Genomic DNA, 5,281 nt, shown 5'->3' with positions numbered 1-5,281 from the left:
TTTGTAACCCGTTCCTTGATAAATCTGTGATAGTGTTCATAGACGACATTCTGATTTACTCGAAAAGCCAGGAGGAGCATGGCAGACACTTGCGAGAAGTGTTAGAAGTCTTGAAGAAGGAGAAGCTGTATGCTAAGTTCTCCAAATGTGATTTTTGGATTCGTGAAGTCCAATTCTTGGGTCACGTGGTCAACCAAGAAGGGATAATGGTTGATCCAGCGAAGATCGAAGCTGTGACGAAGTGGGAACAACCGAAAAGTCCCACGGAGATTCGAAGCTTTTTAGGATTAGCCGGATATTACCGAAGGTTTATCCAAGGCTTTTCTTCGATCGCTAGTCCATTGTCAGCTTTGACCCACAAAGGAGCTACTTATGCTTGGGGTGAGAAGCATCAGGAAGCATTTGAGAAGCTAAAGAAGAAGCTATGCGAGGCACCGATACTTTCTCTACCCGATGGAGTTGAAGACTTCGCTGTCTATAGCGATGCGTCTGGTGTTGGTTTGGGTTGTGTTTTGACCCAAAGAGAAAAGGTGATAGCATATGCGTCTCGACAGCTGAAAGAGCATGAAAAGAACTACCCAACTCATGATTTGGAGTTGGCAGCGGTAGTTTTCGCTCTGAAAATATGGAGGCATTACCTCTATGGCACGAAGTGCAAACTTTTCACTGATCATAAGAGTCTCCAATACCTCTTTAATCAGAAAGAATTGAATATGAGGCAACGACGCTGGCTAGAATTACTTAAAGACTATGACTGCGAGATACTTTACCACCCCGGTAAAGCTAATGTTGTTGCTGATGCTCTCAGTCGGAAAGTCAATCCCGAAAGGAAAAGGCCAAGAGCGTTGAGAATTGAAGTTGTCTCAACTATTTTGGAAAGTATAAAGAAAGCTCAGAGCGAAGCTTCTGAGAAGAATGACAGAAAGGAGGAACGTTTGGGCAAAACGTTGGTGTTCGGTGTAAACAGTCATGGACTGAAGGTGTTCCAAGATCGGATTTGGATACCTAAGACAGGAGGAGTCAGAGATCTTCTGATGGAAGAAGCTCACAAGACCATGTACTCGATTCATCCGGGTAGCACTAAAATGTATAGGGACCTGAAACCCTACTACTGGTGGCCGACGATGAAGCTTGATGTTGCAAAGTATGTGGCCGAGTGTGTGACTTGTGCGAGAGTCAAGACACAACATCAGAAACCGTACGGGAGTTTAGAACCTTTGCCTGTGCCTATGGGTAATTGGGAAGACATTGCTATGGATTTTGTCACTAAACTGCCCAGAACAAAGAATGGTCACGACATGATTTGGGTGGTCGTTGATCGATTCACTAAGAGTGCGCATTTCATAGCGGCCAGGGAGAAATGGTCTATGGAGAAGCTTGCGAATTCTTACGTGAAGGAAATTGTGAGGCTTCACGGTGTTCCGTTAACGATTGTGTCAGATCGTGATAGCCGTTTCACATCGAGGTTTTGGAAAAGTCTACAAGAGGAATTGGGTACCAAGTTGTGTTTAAGTACAGCTTACCATCCACAGACTGATGGTCAGAGCGAACGAACGATACAAACGCTTGAAGATATGCTGAGAGCATGTACCTTGGAATTCCTAGGTAATTGGGATGAACATTTACCGTTGGTAGAATTTTCCTATAATAATAGTTTCCACTCGAGCATTAAGATGGCACCTTACCAAGCTTTGTATGGACAGAAGTGTCGTACGCCGTCTTGTTGGCTTGAGGCTGGGGAAAAGCAGTTTATGGGACCGGAGTTGGTTCATCAAACTGCTGAAAAGTTGAAAATAATTAGGGAAAGAATGTTAGCAGCTCAAGATCGTCAAAAGAGCTATGCTGACAAGAAGCGGAGACCGATAACTTTTGAGGTTGGGGATTCGGTTTTGCTTAAAGTCTCGCCGTGGAAGGGACTTATAAGATTTGGTAAAAGGGGAAAGTTAAGTCCAAGGTTTATTGGACCGTTTAAAGTTCTTCAGAGGATTGGGAACCAAGCTTACAAGCTCGAATTACCCGAAGAACTGAATGGAATTCATAACACTTTTCATGTGTGTTATTTGAGGAAGTTCACGGGAGAAGTTCCCAACATAATTCCAATTTCTGAATTGAGAATTGATGAGAACAAAAGGTTGATTGAAGAACCAGAGGCAATTGTTGACCGAAAGACTAAGAAATTGCGACGCAAGATGGTTGGGTTAGTGCTTGTCCGATGGAAACACACGAATGGGCCGAATCTCACCTGGGAGACGGAGAGTGACATGATGGGTCGCTATCCGCATTTGTTTGTTGATGTGTGATTCCGGGGACGGAATCATTCTAAGGTGGAGAGAATTGTAACGCCTGTGTTTCCGGGCTTGCCGTTCTTAGCAATATAATAGTCCAGGTTAACCTTTGTAACCCGTTTTGAAATAATAAGATTGTATTATTTGAGTATTATGTGTTTTGTGCTTAATTGCTTAATTATGTGGTTTGATTAATTAAGAATAAAAATAAGCGTCAAAATTTAAGTGTAAAATAAACTTAATATCTTTGATCTATGTTGTAGTAGTTGAAACGAGGTTTCCGAATATATATAAAACGCCCAAATCTGACTTCGTATGAGGAAGTTATGATTTATCGAAGTTCCGGCTTAGCGATATACAGCCTGTTATACTCGATTTGAGATCGAGCGGTTGTTAGCCGAAGCAATCTAAATGAGAATCGAAGATCTCATTGTTGGTATCGAAGCGATAAAAAGTTAGGCGAAAACGGACATCAAACGAAGAAGTTATAAATTTATAACGAAAGTTTCTGTCGCGGCCTATTAAAAATAATTAATAAAAATAAAGTCAAAATTAGCCGACGGAGTCTAAACGAAAGTCGTAGAGCATGGTCTCACCTTTCCGTGGATATAAAGAACGTCGAAAACGGAGTTCGTATGATGAAGTTATGAATTTCCGAAGTTTATTAATCATTTTGTATTTATTTTTAAATCAAAAATCGGAGGTATTATCCGAAGCCGAGTCACCCGTCTGATCCATGGTACGCCCCGCATACGTGAGTACGCTATCGCGTACTCCGCATAGTGTCGACACTTCGGATGACGCATGCAGTGACGATTTCGGACGCGTACGCGCTGCGTACGCCTGTACGCCCCGCGTACTCCGAGGTTCCAGCCTCTATATAAAGGATCCGAAGGCAGCCTCATTTCTTGTTCATTTTCTTCTCTTCTCTCTAGTCTTTTGCATCGTTTTTCGTGCCGAAGCTACCCCGAAGCCCCGGTATTATACTCTAGCCCCGAGGCAAGTCCCGAGACCCCGAAGATCCCGAGAAGCGCGGTTCCCGAGTCGAAGCTCTGCCCGCGAGAAGTTCGATTTTCGAGGAGATCTTCCAGATCTGCTGAGGAATACTACTTCCATAAGCCGTAGTGCTGTCGGATCATCTTCTGATCAAGTGAGTGTGTAGTTATTTCTTCTAATACAATAATACGAAGTATTTTATATAAAAATACGTGCTATGTGTATATATTTGGTTGTGTTATGTGTGAATGAGTATTCACTCTCTTCTATCTTATAGATCTGCTTATTTCTTTATGAGATATGTGTTATGTGTGTGTGCCTCATCTGTTATGTGACATATGTGTTGATTAAAGCATGCTATACAGGTTTTCTTTAAACTACGTATGAAAATATATATTTTTATCTACTAATATGTTGGGTAGAACATGGGTAGATAGTTGGTGTGTAATAAACAGATGAGAGGCCTCGATGTTGTTGTTGTTGTTGATCTAGTTATTCAGCGGAGTATGGATAACGACCACGGACTCTTTCTAGACAGTCCAGTGGAACACTAGCAGGTTCATAACCTGTAGGTGTTGTGAACGATGTGTTCACCGGTGTACTCTATCCCCCTCATGGTTGCCTTTAGGATATCTATTGTTGAGGAAACCCCTTCGCAGTGATGTCCGTCCCGATGAAAATCCTAGATTAGGTCCCTTGAGATAGTTGTTTTAGGGACGTAAAGTGAGGATAACGGGAATGGGTAATCGGGATAGTGATTGGTTGGTGAAATTAAATAAAACTTATTTATTGTGGGTTGAAAACCCTATATGCTCACCAGGCTCCCAAGCCTGACCCACTCAGTTTTATTTGTATTACAGGAAGTGGCACAAGGACGTAAGATGGATGGATCATCTTGTTGTTTTGTTTACAAGTCTGTATATGTATATATTTGTTGAATGACTTGTAATGTTTATCGTTTATGCTTTATGGTCTGTATCGGAACATGACATCCCGAGTTTTGATTATATAATGAAATGCATCTCTTGATGAAATGCTTTGATAAATATTATTTTATCATGTTTTGTTTTGGGAACAAATTCCGCAACTCTTTCAAATCAAAAGGATTTACTCTGAAAATATTTAAAAGCATAAATGAAAATCGGTCTTTTCTGGCTGAGATTTTGGGGATGTCACAGTTGGTATCAGAGCATTAGTTTAAGCGAACTAGGAATTTGTAGGATTTCTAGACTTAAACTTAGAATGCTAAATGGAATGATGAGATGTGTGTCTGTTGGATTTTAGACACGAGCACTAGTTTATTTTAGGAAAGTTGCCTAAAATGCTTTTATGTGCTAAAATGATATATGTTGCCATATATGATATTATTTGTTCGGATCTACGGTTTGTTGCCAACCGGATCTGAAGGTTTATGTGTTTAGGATTCTAAGCGTATGTATACGATATTAGAACTAGCATGTAATCGTTTGGAGTAATAAGGTGAAATTATTCGGTGTAGATCAAAAAATGGTGAGAACAAGGAGTGGCGTTGGAAACGCGGATGAAGACAGGAATCAACCGCCAGTGATTGAGCAGATACCTGTTGTAGCAGCAGCACCAGAACCAATAACAATGGCTGCGGTGCAAGCCATGATTCGGGCTATGCTAGCCGAACAAAGGGAGGAGATGCGACAAATGTTGCATAATAATAGGGATGAACCTATCATACCTATTGAGGAACCGGAATTGATTCCCGAGCAATCGGAGGAAGGGAACAATAGTCGCATGGTGAGTCAAGTTGGGACTCAAGAGGAACGAAGGAACGATCCGGAAAGGAGAAACAACAAGGATGGGCGTATGTACAAGAATTTCTTGGGCGCCAAACCGCCAAGTCTTTCTGGGAGCCCAAAGCCTGTTGAGATAATGGATTGGATCTCCGAAATGGAGATGGTATTTGAAAGTTGCGACTGTAGCAACAAACAGAAGACCGTCTTTGCGGTTAGACAACTGAAGACTGGGGT

The sequence above is a fragment of the Lactuca sativa genome, chromosome 8 (genome assembly GCF_002870075.4).
Source record: "Lactuca sativa cultivar Salinas chromosome 8, Lsat_Salinas_v11, whole genome shotgun sequence".
In the NCBI taxonomy this organism is placed as follows: domain Eukaryota; kingdom Viridiplantae; phylum Streptophyta; class Magnoliopsida; order Asterales; family Asteraceae; genus Lactuca; species Lactuca sativa.
This window is presented reverse-complemented; position numbering follows the sequence as displayed.